Source organism: Zonotrichia leucophrys, chromosome 8, assembly GCF_028769735.1.
Source record: "Zonotrichia leucophrys gambelii isolate GWCS_2022_RI chromosome 8, RI_Zleu_2.0, whole genome shotgun sequence".
In the NCBI taxonomy this organism is placed as follows: Eukaryota; Metazoa; Chordata; class Aves; order Passeriformes; family Passerellidae; genus Zonotrichia; species Zonotrichia leucophrys.
In genome coordinates, this window is record NC_088178.1 from 15100724 (window position 1) to 15124947 (window position 24224).

Sequence of the window (24224 nt, forward strand, 5' to 3'; positions counted from 1 at the left end):
GTGGGAGCTGAATTTTTCACTAGCAACACATACAGAGACTCACTGAAGGGAATCAAAATGCAGAAGGTTTTAGGGAAGCTATTCTGTGACTTATCCTGCAACATAAAATCCTTGCTGCCTTTGGACTCACAGCTCTTGGGTTTTGGAAAAGAGAAAGCATCATTAGCTCTGATTGTTTAATGAAAAGGAAACTATCCTGCCTAACAGAATCCCTCTCACTTAACTGAATGAAAATGCAACATATTTTCTAGTTAGTGGGTCATGATATTGTTTTCTTGGTAGCATCTTCTGTACCCCGTCACTAGCCTTATGCTGCCTCACTTTTCTCAGATTGCTGTTGGAACCAGCAATATTTGCCATGTTTCTGCTCTACCCTGATTTTCTTCCTGGTACTATAGGAAATCTAGATACCTGCAGCACTGTTAATGTAGCACTTGGAAAATTCCAGAATAATTTGCTAAGATTTTATGCCAGACAAAACTGGTATTTTGTTTTATTTAAATAATGATAAAACACTCTGTTTCCTTACAGCTGACCACAAGAGACACAAGTATATATTCTTCCTTAATAACATTGAAAGCAAGTGTTAGCAAGACCTGCTGATTATCTGGTAAAAACACAATTAATTTGTGCCCAGACTCATTAATCTTTCTTAATACATGTCAGCCCATTACATTTGATCCATGACCTCTGTCCCCAGCCTTGCATAAAAATCTCTCAGGATCAGAACCACATCATGATTTGGCATGGAGCCACCAGCTCTGGCAGTTGCCTGCACAAAGCTTCAAAGCCATCAGCAATGGCAGCTGCTGCATTTATGTGCACATGCCCGAGTGATAAGTTCACAGCTCCTCTAAGGCAGACTGAAAGAAGCTGGCTGCTGCAAAGCCTGAACCCTGTTAGAAATACAGCTGTGGCCCTATTTAGATCAAATGATTACTCATCTTGACTCTCACTCCTGTTCCCACAGACACAAGTGCCGTGTGGGGTGCTGGGCTAGTCCATGCAAATTCTTTCCCCACAGCTTTTGCAAATGACACTTAACAGCAAAAAATGTGCAGCAGTATTTGAAACCAATTGCCTTTTCACATATGGTCATCCATGGATGGAAGATTTGGTAGAAAAATCACTTATCAGAGCCATACCTGTTTCCAAAATACCTCAAGACAGAGTGGTGCAAATTTTTGTAAAAATTCAGGCATTTAGATTAATGAAATCACCTGGCTTGCTAGTGGACATGAACACAGGGCTTTCAGTGCTTTTTGGCAGCCATCAAATTACTTCTCCATCCATCCAAGGTAAGTCCAAAGGTTCATACTATTATTGCTACTAGAGAATAACATGTGCCTAAGAACAAACACCAAGTCTGGGATGGTACATCTACAACCACCTCCTCTTCATCTATGCAATATTTTTTTTATTGAAGCAAGCATTTCTAAGCTGAATTCCTTATTAATTTACAGCCTAGATAATTTCTTGTCATCAGCCAATGTTCACTGGTAGGACAGAAGCGATGAATTGGAAAATGACAGAAGTTGGATGATGGCAGAAACAATGCTAAGCTATACTTGAAATGCCTTTTTTAAAGCCAAACAGCAAAGCTTTATTTAATGTGAATTTAATTAAAGTGTTCTTTTCCAGCTACATCTAGCTCATTTTTGTCAACCATATATTCTGTGAAAAATATGTAATCATTCACTACATGACAGGGACCTAAATTGCATCACTCAAAAGGAGTAGTATTCCTTTTCCTGGTTAGCCCTGGATGTTAGGTTTGGTGCTTATCATGTGAAAGGCACAATGCTGCCACAGCAATAACAGGCAGCCCATGGCTCTAGTGAGGGTTATTTTCAGGGCTTTTCTGTGACACTCAGCTCTATGCATGGCTTTTACCTTCTCTTATGTTCCTTCAACCCAAGAAAACAGATGGAAAACCTTGCAATATAACTGCCAGTTCACAGACAAAGTATGCAGTACTTCAATTACAAGCAACATCTTCTGAGGTTTCTAAAGAGCAACTTATACTGTGCATTGTTTCATCTGCAACCACACTATTTGCTGATCATGTTCTAGCAAGCAAATGCTTATTTTATTCTTATTAAAATGTCAAACAGGATCTTAATCTTATCAAAGTGATTATACTGCAGCTTTGAATAACTCAGAAAAAAAAAAACACAACAAAAAAAAACAAGACAAACCAACCATTCATCCATTAATCACTCACTCATGCAAAGCATAAGAAGGTGAGATTGTCAGGAACTTACCATGCCCGATGGGCCAATTGTGAAGGGACTCAGCTCAGCTGCTTGCCAGCTGCCCAGAGTGGTAACTCTCAAGGGGAAGGAGGGGAAGAAAAGTCCCCATGTCTGCTGTCTCCCCACAGAGGCCTTTTCTCATCTTCCAAAGCCACGTGTCTGTGGAGATGCAGAATGAACCGGTGCTTCCCACCTGCCCAGCACGAGGATGATCAGAGCTGGAGCTCTCCCTTCCCTCTCCTCTACAGACATCAGGCTGTGGTCCATCATCTTCAGATGCTTCTTTCTAGGGAAAAAATAAAGCATGAGGAAATACATGTGGTTATCTTTTCAAACTTCACTGCAAGCACTGCAGAAAAATTACCCACTCCTCTTTTGGGAGCTTTCTCCAGCTTTAAACAGATTCCTACCATACACACTGCCAGGCCAGGATCATGAGGAAATCTGGTTTTTAAAAGAGCAGAACTGATGCAATAATTGTCACAAATGCCACAGAATAAGCAAATTTGGTCTCAACTGTCAGCCTTATTGCCAGACTGTCAGAAGATCTGAATCCAGAGAATAATTTAAATGTCAAATCAAGACACTGCAAGCACAAATTTCTGTGATTTGCTGTGCTGCTGAGAGATAACATGACCTAAGGGTAAGAGAAGAGCTGGCTGGAAAAAAAAAAAATCTGTTTTTCAGGGGGTTAGGGAAATTTTTATTGTAAATTCACCAAAGAAATTGGAACATGTAGGTTTTTTTCAGGCAAACCACAATGGTACCATGACAGACAGCTCTCCAAAGGGGCTTTGCATCTTGTCCAGATATACTTGCCTTGACAGATGTTGCTACTGCAGGAATTAATAAACTCACTTTTGGGAAGTGCTCTGAAATCCTTGGGAAGGAGAAGGTCAAAATGCCAATTATTGCTATTTTTAAATTAAATATTTTACATGGAATTACAGACTTCATAATGCTGCTGGAGTGGACTATCACAATATTTTTGATAAAACTTGCACTGGAAATGTAGAAACTAGAAAATAAACACATATTTTAAATGATAAGCCTTTCTCAATGGCTGTCATTGTGATGTTATTCACAGCTTTAGGGAGGATTGTGCCTGAATAAGGACTGCAGAATAATGCCCATATTAAGAAAACCATATGAATTGAACTGGAAAGAAGAAAAGAAAAAAAACAGGTTACAAGCTGTCATTCTGAAACTCATTTTCCCCACCATGAAGATGAACTCTTATTACCTGTGAATATGGAATTCAAATACTATTTTCAAGTTTTAAATATAGGTAACACTTTACATTATGTGTCATTCCGGTACCAATTATAGCATAACTCTAATATTATAAATCTATTGTGAGAGGGCTGAGCCAAGAAGTTTTGTAGTAGCCTGAAATTCAAGCAAAGTTCAAAAATATTTTAATTTTCTCTTCTAATACAAGCCCATATTCAGAATGCTGGAACGCATAATGCCTTGGAAACAAGTGCATGATGTTTCTAACGCAACAAACGGAAACATCTTGTGCTTCTTTTACCTTTCTCATCTATTTTATGGGTGAAAATGAGATCACCATCTACCCACTTTCCCACCTTAGTAGCTACTGCAAAGTTTTCTTTATCGCTAATTAGGAAAGCCTGCGTCCCCTGTTGTTGTGTTTGCAGTCTGGACAAAGGGAAGCTGAATGTTGCCCTGGGTCCACATCCCAGCTGTCTTGTGTTGCTGTGTTTGAAGCCAGCTCTTTCCCTGGCTGACCTGCAGTGCTGCAGTTACAGTGACAGCTCTTCAGCTAGCCCCCTCTTGACTAGGATATTATCTAGCCCTCAAAAAGAGGAAAAAATAAATATGATGGTTTCAGGGAAGCTGCTTTAAAGAAAAAATGCAAGCCTGCGTCTTAATCCCTGAGAGAAAATCTTCAAGGACTGAATACAGAAGCACAGCATTGCTGTAGGTATCTAACTGGTGTTTAGTAGTGATTTAGAAGCTGATGGAAACAAGAGGAGTTTCCATGGAAGACAGGCAGATTTTTATAGCCTTCAGAGTATTGACTAGGACATAAAACCATTTCTAATGCTCAGTGAGGGCAGTGGAGAAATTCTAGCACTGGACCATCACTCCTTCCCAATTGCTTAAAGCCCAAAATGGACCCTGGACCTTCTCTGAAGAGCAACAGGGCACCATGTCGGAGCTACTGCTTTGCTGTGAAAATTTAACAGACAAATAGCTCTAAGCTATTGAAGCATACAAGCCATGCTGTATTCAAAGGAAGGAAACAAAGAATCTACATTTAAACAATAAAGTTCATTTCCACATGTAATTTTTTAGCTAGATGTGCAATCTTGGAGTCTTTTTGCTGGACTGTGCTTTTCACCAGAATATAATAAAACCCAGTGTACAGGAAAAAACATCTATGCAAGTGATTCACTATTAGTTAATTAGGTGTGCTAGACTATTTCCCTCCCAGTGAATGGAGCTTGTGTACTGGTACCTGCCATCAACACTAAATAGGGCTTACACATGCAAAATCCCCCTGGCATTGAGAGGGAGAAAAATCCCTTCACTTTCATAAATAATGGATCTGTAGCAAAATTAGCATTTCATGAAAAAAATTTAAAAACTAGAATGAAAATATAATATCATTTCTATTTTATGTGTCCCAATTTGCCAGTGCATTGTGTGATCTGACACATAGGTCATCTCCTGTACATCTACTAGATAACCACATCAAAAATTCTCTCAGTTATCTGCAGACTCAACTACTCACCTGTGACCAATGTCCTCTATGGTATTACAAAAGTAAAAATGCTCTTTTTCTACCAGAGCACTGTGGCACTGGGTTAAGTTTCTGGTGTATGAATATTGCTGTGATTTTTTTTAATTGAATTGTGATAAACACCATTACTCTTCTACTACCAAGTGTCTGTTTTTCTGTACCTGTTATGTGACAAACTTGCACACAAAAAAAATAATGATTTTTCTGCAGGTACAAATTTAAGAAACTCTTGCCTATTGTGTCCCCATCAACATTCATGTGGGAAAAGCTATATTCCCAGATTATTGAGCATGCACACTGCACCCTGTGTGCAGTATACTGGGTAAATGTGCACCCATTCATGGCATCAAACATTTCTCCTCCTAGTCAGCTCACTTCATTGCAGTGCTTCCCAGGGTGACCAAGATATGCAGCAACCACCACCCATTTCAGCTGTACTCTACCCTAAACTTTGTTTGAATCACCCAGAGCTCTGCCACAAACCTTGGTGCAGCACAGATTGCAGCCTGCTTCTTTCAGAAGATGCTGAAGATCTCACCTAAGCCAAAGCCTCTCTGTGAATTTGCCCATTGGAATTAGGAATAGAGAAGAAATAGCCCTGCAAACTCTCCTGGAAATCTCCAGACATGGCCCATGTGTGGTGGTGTGATATAAAAGGGCAAGAAATCATTCACATGTGAAGACAAGTGGGAAATTATTTTAGCAAGCCCACACACCAAGACACTGCCTTTCCCTTCTTTTCAGGATTCAGTCTCAATCCCATGGCTTTAAAATCTTAAAGCAAAACCTACTAGTATGAGTTTTGTGTTTCCAGTGGAATAGAAATTGCAATACCAGTGGGAAAAGAAATTTTGAGACTCATGTTTTTGGGTTGTTCAATATTCTGAGCCCAAATTTTTCAATTTAGCTTATTTTTTTTTTCCACAGTGGGTAAATACACATTTAGAGCAGCTAGATGCAAATTCTGCAGCCAGGCACACACAGCTACAAAACACTAATTTTGATCAAAAAGAAAACAAGTGACTTATAAATAATAAGCATTAACTTATCAAAAAACACAGAGAGAGCTAGGAAAAGTTACAAATACATTAACCCATACTCTTACTCCATGACTCCTACCATTAGAAATTCTGCTCAACTGTTCTTTTGGAGATTTAAAGATTTTTTTTTTTAATTCTCTATTTTAAATTGAGCTTTATTCTATGGTTTTGGTGTTTGTGAGCTACAAACTTTGATATCACACAGGGGTCATGATTATATTTTTTGATTATTGATGTCATTGTTTGGTGTACATTTAAAATGAAAAAATGATTACTATTTTCCCAATGGATCAAACATGTTGAAATCAAAGGAGAAAAATAACATCCTTTCTGTGGCTGAGCAATGTGATTCCTATTCCCTCCTTCCAGCTTTCTGCCTGTGGGAGCACCTGTCAAGGCTGAATCAGCACCTTCCCAGGAAAACCCCATAAACATGTTGGAAGACATTTCATTTTGTCATCTACCTAGGCACATTGGACTGGTATGCAAATAAGACAGCACAAGAACAGGACCACAGCAGCAGTGCTAATGCTCTAAGTGATCTTTCAGTGTAATTAGAATTTGTTTCATCACACTAATTTGACATGGCAAATTAGTGAAGCTAAGATAAGGGGGTTTAGTAGAGCCAGGGCGCTGGTATGTACACAGAAACTTGTCACTAAGTCCATTTGCACATGGGAGTTGTGTAACATTGCAGAGAAGTGACAATTAGCAAAAGCTCTGGAAAATATCAGTTTGTTTTATTTTTAATCTGGGAACTTGGTAGGTTATATTTTCTTTGGCTGCTCCTGTGCAATAGTGGTTTAGGGATCTTAGCCTCTTCGCTGCTGAAAAATCTTTCGAGACTTAGGAAAAGCTAACATGGTACCACAATTATACAAGTTTAGTCAAGTCTGGCCCAGTGGTACACAGCAACATGCCGTGCTAACACATGGGAATTCAAGGGTAACTCTGTGATTTCTGTTTCACAGAATGAGCTAGCTGCAAGCCATGCCACAGTGACAGCAAAACTGAGGATAGTGGCTGGTTTTCTTTCTGCACCCTCCTGCCCCAGATCATGCAAGCTCAAGAGGGACCATGCACATGAAATGAAAACTGCTCCCATCTTCTGCAAGTAGTCCTGAAACTCAGAGGATCTTAAGAGTAGCTGGAACAGGCAGAGATCTGGCAGAGGTCTGACAAAAGACTTAGTTAAGGAAGAGGACTTGTCCAGCTTACAGCATTAAATAATCTTTAACTTCCTGATTAAAATGAAGATTTGGGATTGTTCTTAGTTTCCTAAATAATTTACCCCTAATATTAGTATAATTATGTTACCTGACCTTAGATGCCACACACTGTCCTTTTGGACCTGCTGGGATCATGAGCCAGTTGAGAGTGGCTGGCTGGAGATGTGATGGCACACTCCCAGCTGAATCACAAACCCACACACCATCCCCAAAACATGCAGCTTCCTTTTGCATCTCACATTCCTGGAGGAAATAGGGCCAAAGGGGGTCTGCCCTGAAAAACAGCCTAGAAATCTGAGAGGCAATTCCTATCCTGTGCCTCTTTGTGTTTTTACTGATTCAGAATAATGTCTCTGGTTATAATAATACCAGTTGCATATAAAATTTGCATCATATTATGAGATGCTAAGACAGGGCTTATTGCTTGGAACTACCACGAATAATGTAGTAGGGAAAGATGTACCTAGATAGGCATATTTAATCTGATTATGCTTTTACTGATAGAACAGTGACCTATTCTTTCGATTACATGCATTGGGTTGCTTCTATAATTTGACACAGTTCTGAGGGTAATTTAAGTTACCTTTAGGAAATGCTGAAGAAGCCAGTCTATTCCACAGTTACAAAGAAAAGAGAATGGTACTGGAAACCCAAGGAAGTTTTGAGCCAGTGTGGAAATCCCCACCATGGAGCCTAAAGAGAATTCAGAAGGGGAGAAGCAGAATAGCCAAGAATGTAAGTTGCCCTCCAAATGAGGAGACATGCATTGATATCTGAAAGTTTCACACATCTCAAAGTGGTAACATCCAAAGCACTGACACAGAATAGGCATCAGGCAAAGTCAACCAAGGCAACACCAGAGACTCTGGATATCAACTTTCTCCTTCCTTTTCATGTCTTTGGGATGATAAGAACACCAGATCTTTACAAACCCTGGGGGGTTTTGGGTACAGTTGAAAGGTTACCTGTAAGTACACTCCAAGAAAAAGGCAAAGGAATTTCCTTACAGAGAAAACCTACTTCTTTCCTTGGAATCACTTTTTGTACCTTTTTTGGCTAAGAAATAGGTGTCATGCTCTATAAATCTGAAAACTGTAGGATGAGGAATCTCCAAAAACGTGCACAGTAGAATTGCAGTTCTGAGGTATGGACACATGGAAGAGAATTGTGAAAGAAAGCTGCTTTTCTGCTCACTCACATCCCAAGAAAATTTCTTGGACTATCAATTATTTTAGGAGGATTTTCAAGACCTATTTTTTGTTGCTCTTTTTTTTGGTGTGTGTTTTGTTTTGGTTCTTTTTTAAGTAGTTTCTTCTCATTATAGGAATCACTTGGTAAGGACACAAAATAGTGTTTTGATTCTTCATTCCCAGAGAAGCTTGGCCAAAGAGATATTGCCACACAGAGGCAGAAAGAATCTCTGTTTTTTATGATAAAAATAAGCTATCACCAGCTTCTGAAAATAATCAGGTATTGCTCATATTTCAAAGCTCAAAAAGATAATATTGTTTCAGAGATTTTAAAAAGAAATGCCATTACAATTAGAAGCTGAGATTATGGCAGAAAATATTCATCACAATACAAGCCATAAAAATGCCTTTTTTAAAGACAGAGGAAAGGCCATTCTGTAGGGAATATTCCATGGCTAGTGGGAGGGTTAAATAAACAAATGACAATAACACCAATCAGACCTCTTTGCTTAAAGCCTGCGGAGTCAATCTGCTTCTGACTGTGGAGATACCAACCAGCAAAGGCAAACTAATTAGACACAGTCAAACACTTAGGCAATCACACCTTGTGAATGTAAGCGTCTTCCTGTCATTTGGCAAGTCTCTCAGCTGCCTCTGAGCGTGAGACAACAAATCCCCTGCAAACAAGTTCTGCACTCTCCCTGTTAGTGAGATCTAACCGAGCACAATGGCTGGAGGTGAAAGGTGGCAGTCTAGTCAGGTAATGACATCGTCTTGAACAGCCCACATTAAAATAGTGGCACTTGTTTAGACTAGCCTATTTGCACCTACCTGCAGAGGGCCTTTTTAATGTAATTATTAGCCTCTGCAGCCCTGCTTAGGATTTGAAAATACCATTCATTTTCATCTTGCTTCAGCTACCGCTGCTACCTCCTGTTCAATCTCAGTCACCTCATCTCCTCACAAGTAAGTGCAGAAACAGAAGCAGATGAGAAGAGTTGAATTAACAAGAAACAAGTTGGCAGGTGAGCTGTGTGACACAACAGTAAAAAAAAAAAGTTAAAACATTTGACAATATATTCTAATCACTACCTGACTGTAGCAGAGCTGCAGGCATTGAAACAGCTTCCTGGGAATTACAGAAAAGACAGCAGGAGAATGGTCTAAAACCCAAGGGCAGGAACCAACCCTTATGAGCATTAGAACAAATATGTAATTACTGTCTTCCAAAGTAGTCTTATTTTCTCAGGAGTTAACTATTCAATATTGACAAAAGATGACAAGACATACAGCCTGAGGAGTGCAGTAAGAAGCCACCCCCAGTTCTGGCCTGAGATACCCACACACAGCTGACTGCAGGAGCCCACAGGAAGGAATGGTGTAGCCACAGAACAAAACTTCCATCCCGTTTTCCAGTGAGAATCCATGTGGCAATGGGGAGGTGAAGAGAGTTACCTCACTTTCCTGTGTCTTCATTCACAAAAGCTCCAGCAGAAGATTTCTCAGCGTACCTTGGAATGTAAACCCAGCACCTGCCAGACAAGTGAGGCAGGATGCATCTGGAAAGTTCTTCAGCAGCATGTGGCCAGTGGCAAAAAAGCTGAGGAACAGAGGGGCTGGTCTAAGAAGGGAAGCTGTAATATCCATTTCCTCTTGCCAGGGAAGCACAGACCTGTCAAGCCTGGGATCATTGCTCTGAGGAGTTCTACAAAAAGAAAAACTGGATGAAAGACACATGGAGGAGGAAAAAGAAAAATTCTGCTTTCTTTGTAAAGAGGAATTTCTACCTATTTTAAGGTGACATCAACAAGGAATAAATTATTTAGTCCTTGCCTTGTGTAGCAACAGTCTCCTCACAGAAAGGACATCTTGTTTACAAGATCAGTGCTAATTTCTGATAAAGAGAAGGCTCTCGAACAGCCTGTGTGGAAGGTTTGCTCAGTGCGGTACTTTTCTTTTTGCCACAAGTACTTTGGGTTCTATTCTTTACCTTGCAAATATATCCCAGGCTGTACCAGAAAAGTAAATTTTGTGCTGTCAAGTTATTCAGGTTAATTTCTCCAGCACACAGTGGTTCCACAGAAGACTGTTGCAGCGTAGGTTACCATCTTAATTGGTGCCACTGCCCAGGTTCTGTGCTGAAGGACTGCCAGGGCGCCACAGCCTGTCCCAGGCATTCCTGATACCTACTTTGTTTGTTTGTTTGTAGCTCCTTCCTCCATCTGGCTATGACGGATGAGGGTCCTTTAGCTACACTTGTTCTGTAAACTGATATTATGCATCTGACCTAAAATGACAGCTGGAATCAGGGCCACACTTAGAGATAATCATGCCCAACACAAAAATATAAGCGAGTTCTGGAGGGTGCCAGCCCTGGGTCAGTCTCAGCTTATTTGTCAATCTGCCAGTTCACTGCTCCTCAGTGCTGTCTCCCCCGAGTAGCAGAAGGCACTGCTTTCAGGGGCAGCAGAGGCTGAATGCTGAGAGACAAGCAGTTGGCAGCAGTCCTTATGACAGGGGTGGGAAAAGCAAGACAGGTAGCCAGATGGATCTGGTGCGGCCCAAGGCAAGCACTGAAGCAAAGGGGTGAATCAGAATCAAAAGGTTACCATGCCATGATGGAATCGCTGATTATAGTGACACTGCACAGGCAAACTCTGTGCTCTGCAAGCTCTCAGCAGTGTTCTGGTCCTACTGCAGCATCTTGGGCAGACCTTCTTCTGCAGTGACATTCTGAGGCATTTTACATTGCTGCTACTATTGCTACTAACATCAGTTTGACTCTGATCAGTCCATCCTCCCTTTTCCACTTGGTCTCACTTTGATACTTGAGAGGGGTTTTTATTTAGTATTCACTGATCCTCTGGGTTCTGTATTCATTTGCTCTCAAACATTTATATCACTTCCATTAGAAACTAGAACACCTTATACAAACTGACTTTATTGATTAATAAAGCAGAACATTTTGCAGACAGAAGTATAATCTCTCATCCAACTACCTGATAGAAAGTGGAGAAAATGGGGAGCTGTCCAGCCATCATATCCTTCAGCTAGTTATGATACCCTGTCACATCACAGCTACTGTCACCACAACATGCCTATTGAAAAAACGGAAGTTTTAAATGAACTTAAGGAATTCAGTTTGAAATTTTCAAGACTAAGAGGCTGAAAATAATTCATTTGGTCTGGATAAATTATTCAGTGTTATTGCACCACTAATACTTGTTTATTTATACTTATTTATGCCACATATACACAAACACACCCTCCCCAACACACTGTTACTTAGCTTAATATTTTAATTGTATAAAATATTAAGTGATGAATACAGTACGATTTTGAATATGATATGACCTTATTTTTCAAGCAAAGGTGGCAGGGTATTGAAGCATCAGTCTGTGTGTGAATCTCTGTAATGACACACCACATCATGAGAAGCAGCTGCCTCACGGTATTGAAACAGCCTTTGCTCACACAAGCCTGTCAAAATTAGGATGTGACTGATCCCTGTACCTGTAACTATATTCCTCATGATGCTGCATCTCATTTTTCAGCAGATTTCATCCTGCACCTCGAGAGTACTCGCTTGCAGGTTCAGGATTTAGAGCACAGGCTAAGGGACAGCTGCCCTCTTGGAAGGCCAGGGACAAAAGCATTACAACCACTATTACCTGCAAAATGGAAGAGACACTGTTTTTATCCCTTTGGCCACAGGACTGAAGCAGGGGTACTGGAGAAATTAAAGGAACCAGGATTTTGTCACAAGACAGAAGGGATGTTCATGGAGCAGCTAACTTCCTCAGACAACACACATCTCCTGGACCTGGCACCAGCTGTAGGAATGCCCAAACAACTTTTTTTTTTTTTCCTCTTTCCTTTTCTTTCAAATGGTACTTTAAAGATAACCACGTTCAAAGAGGGAAACATTTCCACAGAAAGGAGCAAGCAAGGAGATGGCTCAAAAGAAACCTGAGGCAAATTAAAGCCCAATTTAACTTTTGCTCAATAACTTCACTTTATTTAGATGAATCATTTATGTGGTGAAAAACTTCAACTTACTACACTAGAAAACTCAATTAATTGCCAAAGTGCTGAGAGAATAGGGAAAGGGAAGCATGGAGGCAGAACTCCAGGACCAAGTTAAGAAGCAGAAATAAAAGCCTTTTGACACAGAGCATTAGAAACATTGAAGAGGAAATGGGAAGAGTTGCTTTGCCCCTGTCCACAGCAGGAAGACTGCTTGCACAGGGGAGTTGATGAATGGTGAGAGAGAATAAATCCAGGTGCAGGACTCAGGAATGACTTGTACCCCACTATGCCATTGCAGGTGGGCCCCAAATGACCAGCAAAGGCCACAGGGGAAGTTTGAAGTGGAAAGGGACAAGACTGTCAGAGCCTCAGCTGCCCCACTAGCACGGACACCATCCTCACTGCCTCCACTTATGGGTCAGAAGGAGAGTTTGCCTGACTGTTCCTTGGACTATGGAAAGGATCTTTTGTCTTGGCTTGGAGACATTTTCCCAGTTGCTCAGTGCGATTCAGCATAAGGACTGGAAGCTTCTTAGGGGCTGCTCTGCCTCTGCTCTCCAGGCACAAGGTACCAGGGGTATTGAGAACAAAGGGAAATCACAGCCCTGCCTCTACTGCCAAGAGATGAGAAGACAGAATCAATCTACAGCCTTTTTCACATTACTGCTTTTCTTTCAGATCTGTAACTACACAAATTCCTCTTAAACACACAGGAAAGTAAGTCCCACTTAGCAAAGTATCAGACAACTCAGTTGTAAAGAATCCATCCCATCAAAGTGTGAGAAGCCAGTTGTGGGGTGGGAATTGATTGTGAATTACAGCTTTTTTTTCAAAGGGAACAGAGATAATGAACACTTTGCTATCCAGAAAACCTAAACTTAGCAGCAGAAACCAAATTTTTAACTAAATTTTTCTGCTGGCTCCCTTGTTTGCTTATTAAATGTAGAGGAAGGAATATTAGGTTCAAGTGGTAGCAACAGAAAAAAGGAAACTGAATGATAGCTTGATTCCTGTGGGCTCTCAGGTTTTATCATGTTGGAATATGTTTAACCCTTCAAAACCTGGTCATTTCTCATCTGTGGAGGGAAAACTGCTTTGTTAGAAAGAGTAAAATGCACTGGTGCATATGGTATGCCATTAGTAAGTCTCACACCCCATAATAGGAACATTTGTACACAAATGTGGTTTTTGGGATCTAGCCAAGAGCAGAGCACCCTGTGAATCATAATGCACAGCTAATGAGTTATTTTTGGTAAATTTGGCACTCAGAGTTAATAGAGCCAATTTGTCCCCAAAAAGCTAAATCACTTATCGCTTCTTTGGAGGTGCTAAGTGGATCTAGAACTTCAGGATGCTGTCAATAAAAATGAAAGAAGCACAAAGCTGCCTGTTAATTTGTGCTCCTCTCTGCTTCTGTTTAGAACAAAGCTAAGATGTATGAGATGCTCTGAAAGGCCGGGAAATTCATTTCAGGAAGCAACAGTGCAATTTAGCTGTGCTCCAGGGCTGAGGCTGGTTGGCTGAGGTAGGTGACCACAAACAACATGGACTATTATTTTTGGGAAACATCTGATTAAACAGCAAGACCCAAAGTGCAGAGCCCTGAAAAGATGGGGAACTGCCCAAATCCTAGGCATGGGAGATGTGGAGCTTTGGTTCAACCTGCTACAGACTGCTTATAAATTCAGATCTGAAATAATATTTCATATCCTTATGAAACAGAAAGGTATTCAATTCAAATTGAAATTGAAGGGAAGGCTGGGAGGTTAATATGAGGTTTTGGTTTGGGAATGTCTCTGGTGACAGAAAAAAAGTCTAATTATTTTCCATTTAGAGAGTATGTCTCCAACCCAGAAAGTCATTGCTACAGCTGTATTTCCTATGGGAAATTCCCCTTAACTCCTCCCTTTCAGGTGTAAGTTGTCATTAATGCCCTTGCTATGTTGAGCAAAGGAGCTGCATATGGATGTGCAAAAGATATCCACTGAAGTTTCCACTTTAATATCCAATGAAAAATGTATTTGGGTAGGGAACTCTAGTTTTGAGTGTATAGCAATTGTCTGCATTAACCAACCAGCCTAAGTGGAGTGCACTGAATAGGAAATGAGAGTAAAGCAAAAGTTAGAGCCATGCCAAACTACCTGAGTGTAATGTGGATAGCAGTGAACTGTGACTCATGTCATGTTGTGTTATGTAGCGTCAAATCACCGCGCGGTGTGACACAACGTAAGCAACATGAGTGGCGTGAATGTGACACAGCACAGCCTTTTTCCCTCTCTCCTTCTCTTCCCCCTTTTTTTTTTTTTTTAAGAGCATTTTACTTTTAATCAGATAGCTGCTGTCAATTCAGATAACAGCTGCCTGACCCAAATTTTCAGCTGACTGAAGTGGACGAATACTGAAGTATGGACTTTCTATTGCAGAAAGTTAACATTCCAGACTAGCCTGGCATCTAAAAATACTCCTGCCTCATTCTCTTCCCCCTGTCTGCTTCTTCCTCCCTTTACACCAGTTATGTTTTCTTACTGATACCAAATCAATAATTTCATTTCTATATTACAAATCTTAAAACAATGCTGGCAAAAAAAGTATACTGGAATTTTACTTACTGACGTTTAATTATTAATGTAGGCTTCTTTAAACATATTTGGCTCTCTGAAACAGCTCTTTAGAGCTGTGTTCCATTTCTTATTGCTTACCTATTCTGTTTGTTCTCTGCCTCCCTGATCCTTTTCGATTTTCTGCAGGTTAGCAAGTGCTGTATTGTCTGCTTTTGAAATGTGTCTTTAGGCATGCTTTTGTTTGACAAGGAATGCCAAGGCTGAGCTGACAAAGTCTGTTTGAAAATCTTTTTCCAGGTATACAAGATCAGTAAGTCTGTTCAATGTATTCTGTGATTAGTATTTTTCTTCAGATATTTATATCAACATTTCAGGTTTAGTGAAAGATGTTTTCTGAGCATACCTGTCAGTGGGAAACCTACTAAAGGTAAGTAACACTATCATTTATATATTCAAATGTATAAATATATTTATGGTAAATAGTTGACATCTCTCTCCATATAACTTAAAAGAAAATATACCTTTAACAAGCACTCAGCCACTGTTCTTTTCACAGGTTGAAACAAATATCAGGGTACGAAAGCTGTCTTTTAGGTATTTTGGCTCCAGCTCTTTACAACCAGGATCATTTCAAACATAATATTTAGATTTCTGCACCCTTTCCCCTGCAGGGGCCAGGGTACTGGGGATAATGTTTGTCCTATAAGGCAAACTTTCAGGTGAAAAAAGCATTTATGTATTCAGAAAGTACACACTCATGAATTCCAACTAGGATTTTTTGCTAATCATTTTGGTTTTTTTTTTAACTGAAGACACACGTCTTGCCTTTTACCTCCCCAGTTGCAACAGAGATGACATCCTTGACAAAACAATTTGATGGAAGCTGCACACAAAGCCTGCCTAGAAGAGGCAAAGTGAACAAAGGCAGCACAATTAAAATATGTAAACTCCTCTTTTAGGGACACATCTCCTATTTGCCACGGGATGCAATGGCCTCAAGAGGCAGCATTCCATGCTAATGACTAGAGTGAATTTTGTGAACCCTTGGAGAAAAAGCACAACAGCCCCAAAATCCTACTTTTTATTCCTCTCCTCCACAGAGCTGCCATCACATAATGCTATTGTCGCTGTGATCAAGGCTGGGGGCTGGTGCACACTGTCTCTACATGAGGACGTGGGAGCAATGACTCCCCTATACCAGATAGTGCTGGGATTTTCCAGGTGGTGCAAGGATTCCAGGCACTTCCCTCTGAGCTGGAAATGAGGGTCTGTGCAGAGGATTTGACACCACACTTCAGTGAGTGTGCAACAATATGAACTAAAGGCAGACCGTGGACCTAAGCTGAAGAACAGAAGTTTAAATGTACAACTGAGTTTTCTTTCTGATCACCACAGCAAATGCTTGTTGGAAAGCAGAAGGCAAATAAGGGATTTGTGAATCACTCCTATGGTGAGATTAGCTCCTGTCTTATCTAAAAGGCTGAAGAAATTCTTCAACAAGAAAGAGTTCTCATTTTCTTGTGATTGAAGCTCTAAGTACTGGAAGGGTCAAACTCTGAACTGTAAATAAGCTACACTTTGTTTTATGGTTCTTTTGTTTGTTTGTATCTTTGTTTTTCATAGAGGACTAAGCCAAAGATCTAAACTTTTGAATACCTATACCTAAACTTTTGAAGACCTATACATTTGAATATATATATGATAGTGTTACTTACCTTTAGTAGGTTTCCCACTGACAGGTATGCTCAGAAAATATCTTTCACTAAATCTGAATTGTTGATATAAATATCTGAAGAAAAATACTAATCACAAAATATGAAAATCAAAATGCAGACTCCAATTTTGTAACCTTAACCTAAAGTTGATTTACTGTTATTGCATTTTATGATTCTCTTCTCAATTAATAAAGCTCACATTTACACACCCTATATCTCCATCAGGCAATAAGCAAAGAGATTCCTACATCAACTGGGTGTGTTAAAATTCCACTGTCCTCTCTTTTTCCATATACCACTAAATTTTAAAACAACATCAAGATAATAATAGGCAGCCCAATCCTACCAAGGCATGACCTTGTCAAATCATGATCAAAAGAGATGAGCATGCATGCTCCCTGTTTTTTCCCAAAGGGCATGGTACAGAGCTGAGAAAGACCATCAGAGCCAAGATTGGAAGCTATAAAATGTGTGTCCCTTTAAAAATGTATTTTACTTTCACTTAATTTCAACTATATTAATGCTAATAGCAAGAAAAATCTGTGGGTCTAATAATCCATTGCACATTCCTTGCCCAAAGAAAGAAGGAATAGAAAATGTTTGGGTTTTATGTAAATAAAAGCCATAAATATTCTAACAGTTTTCTGATACAGCAAAAGTACTAAGCTAGTGAATTTGAAACTAGAAAAGGAGAACAATTGATCTTAACTTTGAAACATGCAAAAGTATTTGCCTCATGATCTTTTGCCATTGAAAATGAAACTAGTCAATTCAAATGTAAGAAGTTGGTCTTGTTTAAAAGGTGCTTGGCTCTCTAATTACATGAGAAGTACCTTTCTTTAATAATTCATTAGAAATATGGGGGGGGGCAAGATAAAGATAAAGTCTAAAAATACCCACCATGTAAACTCCTGAACTGCTCTCTTAAAATTAAAAGCTGGAATTCTTTGACTGTCTCATTTTCTAGCAGAACACAAGAAAGGAATATTTTAGTTGGTTCTCACCCTCCAGGCAAAGTAGTATAAAACCTCTGGCCTGATTCCAACCCCATTATCAAAGGACCACTCACCTAATCTAAAAAAGCAGCTCTTCATCAATTTATCATTAACAAGAGCATTACAATATAATGTAGGAAAACGGCTTTTCACCAGGGATTCAGTTAATGGGAGTCTAGAGCCACATAACAAGCATGGCAGAAGATATTCCACAGTAGGTGAGGATAATATACATATATTCTACACAAAGAATACTGCAAATAACTTCTATGTTGCTGATGAGGTCTCTGAAATACTTTTTTTAAAAAAAATAATTTTAAAAGTTGAAATATTGTTGAATTCTGCAGCAACATACATAAATGCAAAGTAATTAGCTGCTGACTCCCTGTGAAAATATTTTATACAATATTTTTGGTATTGGTTAAAGTGTGACTCTGGTAGTTTTTTGTGGAATTTCACTAGTGCTGATTCCTGTTCATTGTCTGTCCCACCACCTCTAACATCAGAGTTCAAAAATCACAAGCCAAATATCCAGAATTCAGATAAGTTAAGATGTCACAAAAAAAACCCGTGCAAGAGATCTTTGACTTTTTATTCTCCTTGTGAGGATTAGGAATTTTCTTCTCAATCTAAATCCATAGTCCATGGGGTGAATACACTATAATGTATTTTATAATGTTTAAACACAAGTTGAATTTGGACATATTTTTACAAGTTCTGTTTCAGGCAGGTGTGGGTGCTGTCAGGCAGGCCCCAATGCCACAGCTGATGAGTGCCATGCCAGTGGCCAGGCTGCTCTACCACCCTTGGTCACTAATGTCACATCACTGCATCCCACAGGAGGAGCAATTCCAGCCAGACCAGCCAGGTAAATAACTCCTTTATGCAGCTCACCAAAGCCTCCATACAGAGTTGGTGACATATTTTTGAGCTGAGATCAGCTTGGAGACAAAAGATGGCATCTGTTTTAGCCTAAAACCTTCCATGTAAAGTTAATCCATCAATGATGCTTGAAGGAAGAGGAGCAGCAGAACGAGCTCGTACCAGATCAGCATTTTGCATCATGAGGCTGCAGGTTTTTGGGGACCTTTGGCAGGATCAATGAGACTAACTACATCCTATGGCCTCATTTGAACTCAAAACAATAAAGAACATAGAGAGAGCACACTGGAGTTTCACAACAAAGCCAGAAAAACACTCTCACACCATCTGTATTTCTAAAATAGCTTCTTCTTAACAGAGACAGACATTGTTATACTCCTAATATGATGCTTCCTTAGCATATAGGCTTACTAAAGTGTCATATTCTCAGTTACTTAAAAACAGCATTTTAGATTTACTTGGTGTAAATGAGCAATTTCCCACCAGCTGTAAGAAATTAATCTATTATATACCATACAAAAAGTTCCTGTGCTTAGGCGATGATAAAATAAATTATGGGGGGGAAAAAGCCACAAAATTCATTTACCTTCAGTAAATTATTAGGTCTGATGAAATAAGGAACCATATGACACTTCCATCACTTCAAATCAGATCTAGGAGTGAAGTTATGGATCCTGCAAAAAACACCAAGTGTTGCTGTACATAACAGTTCACCTGATCAGCAATGCAGGTCACAGCAAACACTTCACCCCAGTGCTCTGGCTGACTGTGCAGGGCTCCCTGCAGAGTGGAGACGAGTTCAAGGTCACTACCCTGAAATTTGAAGTGCACTGCAGGACTGGCCCCATCTACCTGAGAGACCTCCTTCCTCTTCTCTGATCACAGCCTCCCATGACAGCTGCATTTCTCCAAACAGTGAATCTGACAGCCAAACAGCCAAGATGCTCCTGAGAGGAGCAGATGACTTTTGGAGGAGCTGGACATGGACTATGGACCTTCTTCCCTGAGGGGAGAAAAATAAACTCGCTTGCAAACTTCAGTGTAAACCTCATCTTTCCAGCTGAACAGCCCTCAATAGCATCGTCAAACAAAGTGAAATTCTATAAAATAATCAAACCCCTTCTCTGAAAGGCTGAGAAGAGACAGAGGGAAGTGCTTCATACAAAAAGACACATTCACACGCACACACAGCTCTTAGTAACGGAGTGTTTTGATATTACAGTGCATGAGGGGATGTACACCAGAGCATACTGAGAGCAAACAACACAGCCACAGCAATATTTCAGGAACAGGATTAGGAGATGTACCACACTGCATCAAATACGTAATGAAGTGCTCACACAGATATTTGATGTTCTTTCCCGTTGGCCTCCACATGTTGCCAAAGTAGCTGGTGTCCTCATACACAGCTTAAACACAAAAGTGACATTCTTTCTTGAAATATTTTGAGCATCATTGGACTGGGGATATTCCCTTCCAAAGCAGCTGGTGGTGTCTGCTAACAAGTTGTTTTTGACAATAGCTTCGTATAGCATGGCAGATAGGCAAAAGGAAATTATCTCCCTTCAACAGAGGAAAAACAAGACCAGAATGACTGCATACATAAAACCATGTCCTGCCAGTATTTTCAGGATTTCCCCCCTCACTTACTCTGACCCAAGACAAAGCAGCAAAACTGAAAAAAGGGCACAAGGGTCATGCACACCAAAATGAATTATGCCAGTAGAAACTCTCCACTTTGATACTTCCAAAATATTTAATTTTTATTTCCATTTTTGAAGGACATATTTTGTTACGCTATTCATGAGGTATTTGAAACAAGACAAGGAATTGTGTCCTGTTTAAAACATACCAAATCACAATGCTTAAACCTCAGAAAGGATCATCCAAGAATTTATTGGCATTTATTCATTCTGATTAAATGCTTTCATTTAAAGGAACTGACACCCTACAGGGAAAAATCCACTTTGCCAGAAAATTCCCAGCCCAAGCCAACAAAGAGCATCCTTCTGAAAAGTCTCAAGAAAAAGCTCTGAGAGGGATGGTTCTGTTAATGGTGGACATTAATTTCCACACGTGACAAAGTCAGGTCAAACCTATCAAGAAGATACAGAAAGGAGTTCCCTCTACACACCATCGTGGAGCCCCCTGACTGCATCCCACTGCAGGCAGGTGTGGGCAAATGCACAGATTGCAGCACCTTCACAGGAAAAGGCTGATTTCAGAAAACACAGTGTCTGTACCAGTTAGATAAGGTATCTGACCAGGCAAAGCACAGCAGTGCAGGAGGAGAACCAGGCTGAGAAGCTGTAGGAGCAGCAGTAGGAGACGGGGATAAAGGTTACTGAAGGTCAAGTACAGCTGGCGCATCGCTGCTGGCACGAAATTGCTGCTGCATTCCAGGAAATCATTCCCTCTCATCTTCCTGAGCCTGTCACATCCTATTTCACTTACTGGTTCCTTTTCAAGGTGTTCGTCTTATTTGTCTCCTTGGGTTTGCTGTTTATCTCCATTTATTCTCAGCATAATTTGAGGCTCGTTGTGTGAATTCTGTGACTGGTGGGCAGGTGGGGGAGAGTTAACCTGTGTAATGATTTGGAGAATCTACGTGGGAAGGAGAGAGAACAAGATTAGTAGAAGTGATTACAGCAGGAGTTGTGATGGGAATATCATTTCAGCAGAGTGAGCAGTGGGGGACCAGCTGGCCTGTGTCTCGTCATTTTTGCAGAGAAAACTGAAGGAGCTGCGTTACTCTGTGTGAGCCATGTCCGGGAGCTATGAAATCACCTACTGATGAATAAGCTGGTAAGTTGTCTGAAATAAAGTTTAGGAAGCACTAACATACCTCACGCAATTCCAGCTTTATGGTAATGTCTGTTAGATAATTAGCACCAATGGGTAAGAGGCATGAATACTCATACATGGAAAGCAAAGCATTAGCATATATTTAAGAGATTACAGTTAAATTTATCATGAGCTACCTGTCTCTGCTGGAACAGTTCTTATAGCAGCAATCTGAGTCCTCTTTGGAAAAGAAAAAGATATTAGGACTTCACATTTGGCTGGCAGGGGGTTCTTCTGAAGAAACAAAGCCTGTGTTCAGAAGTGAGCTGTGGAACCCCACCCCGATCACCAGCCTGGGCTGTGGGGCAGCCACTGGGAAGAACAGCTGGGGCTGCCCCGTGCCAGACACAGATGGTGCCAGCCAGCCCAAACCAACCCCTGCAGGGCAGGCTGAGCCCCCAGCCATGCATAGGGCACCTCTGGGAAAACAGACTAAAGGAAGGGCTGAAAATGCCAGGTGGAGAAAAGAGGAGGGAACACCAAGGTCAGAGGAAGACGTGCCCCATAACAAAGCAGAAGTTCCTTGCAGCCCATGGCAAACCCCATCCTGGAGCAGAAGAACATTCCTGACAGGAATGCAGCCCCTGGAGCCCACTCTGGAACAGAAGAAAGGGGCAAGGAGGAAGGAAAAGCAGAGAACTGTGATGGACTGACTGCAGGCCCCAGCCTCAGTGCACCATTCAGGCAAGTGTAGAGAAATCTGGAGTGAAGTTGAAGCTGAGAAAGGGGGGATGAAAGGTGTTTGAATGTTTGTTTCTCACTAGACAAGTTAATAATTAAATGTTTGTTTTAGCTAGCAATAAATTAAATTCATTTTTCCCCAAGCTGAGTCAAACATTTGAGAGAGCCTATCTCCTACCTTCTTCTGAACATGGGAATCTATGTCTACATCTTCACTTCAGGACAAGTGCAGATGGATCTGGGGCAAATTGCCTTTTCCAGAGGCAAGATTTGAAATCAGCTCATCTGTTGTGCCTTGCATCTGCAACAGGAGCTAAAGTTCCTTTGAACTACACTCAGCCATGTCTTGCATTCACAACAGCTTCTGCCTCCCCTCGGCACCCTGCCCCAGGTGAAGAAGCATCTTCTCTGGCCCTAGTCATAGCTATAATGTATTTTAATTTTAGCATTGCAATATGTCAATGTGTGCACTGTGCAGGTTTCAATCCTGTTGCTAACAGTTTACGAGACAACTGAGTAAAAGATATTCTGTGCTCTGAATCTCCGGGGTAATGACTTAATTACACTAAACTTGTTTCCTGGATGTCTCATCCGTTGTTATGCTTGCAAAACAATTCACATTAAGAATGCTCTATTTTTACAACCTTGCCCAAGTGCAATTCTTTTAATTTCTTCATCTGTTTCTTCTGGGAAGTTTAGGAAAATATCTTTAAGTTACTGTTGAATTAGGGAGAAAATAATCCTCTACTTGTTCAAAGAAGAAAACCCCAGAACCTCAAACCACACTTTTTCATCTATGCAGTCCTAGAAATAATGCTGAGGGTTTATCATTTCATGTATATTGCAAAACCTAAGTAAAAACCACTTGCATCTTCTGAGAACGAAAATGAGAAGGAATAAGATGAATAAGAAATGCTACCAGGAAAAGACAGAAAACTAAGTGTAAATGGAGGTAAGCTACAGCTAAAGTGGCTGTAAGGTTACTCACGGATGGAATACTTGCACATACTCTGATACATAAAATCTGCAATTAAATTTTAAAAGAAATCCCTAAGCCAAGGATTTGGTCCATCTAAGATGGAGAAAGATGCTGAGATTTAAGGACTCTACTGTTGTCTTGGAATTCCTTTTTTGTTGCCTTGGAATTCCTTCCTTTTCTTCCGTCTCTGATGACGACAGAGCTGTTTCACATACCGACTAATGCTGCTCATGTTGTTACAAGACAATTTGCAGATAATATTTTTAAAAGGACACATAAAAAGTTTTTGAGGGACAAATCTTATTTCTTATTTCTTATTATAAATCTTATTTCCTTCACATACCCAGACTCGGAATAAGCAGTTCTCTTTTTCAGAGTGCAGAAGTGGAATCCTAAATTGAAAGTAGAATGTCAATATTTCTTTGTGACGTGGCTGGGATACACCACCAAGAGTTAGGAAATGGAAGAGATCATGTATCTGACACTGAGAAATACCTGCTTAAAACCTACATACTGGTCACAACAGGGTCTGACAGAAATAATATAATCAGGGTCAGAACCACAAAAGTAGGTTCTGGATAAATCCAGACAGAATGGTCTCCCAATACCCTCCTTCCAAGGCACTTGGGAAGCACAAGAATAAAGCTGAGTTGTGTTTCCTACAGATATAACTACAGAGCCAAGGAACCCAGTGAGAAAGATGGGCAGAGAGATCCACTCCAGAGTAGACTCCAACAGAGTCTCCAATAGTCTGGAGTTTAAAAAACTAACATGAGACACGGAGGAGGCCCCAGTATTGATCTGGCAAAGTAGCTTCTGTCCTCTTCGTTTTTTGAGGTTTTGGGATATCTTAAGACAGACTGGGAAGTGCATTTGCCATCCAGCTCTCTACACTACCAGGATGAATCTGTGAGAGTGAAAGATGTAGAAACACCTGAGGTGCCTTGAAGGGAAGAAAAAGGCTGCAGGGAGTATGGGAGGAGACAAAGAACAGGATACTTACATTCATTTTACAGCTTTCACTCCTCCTCTGGCCAGGAACACAGCAAAAGAC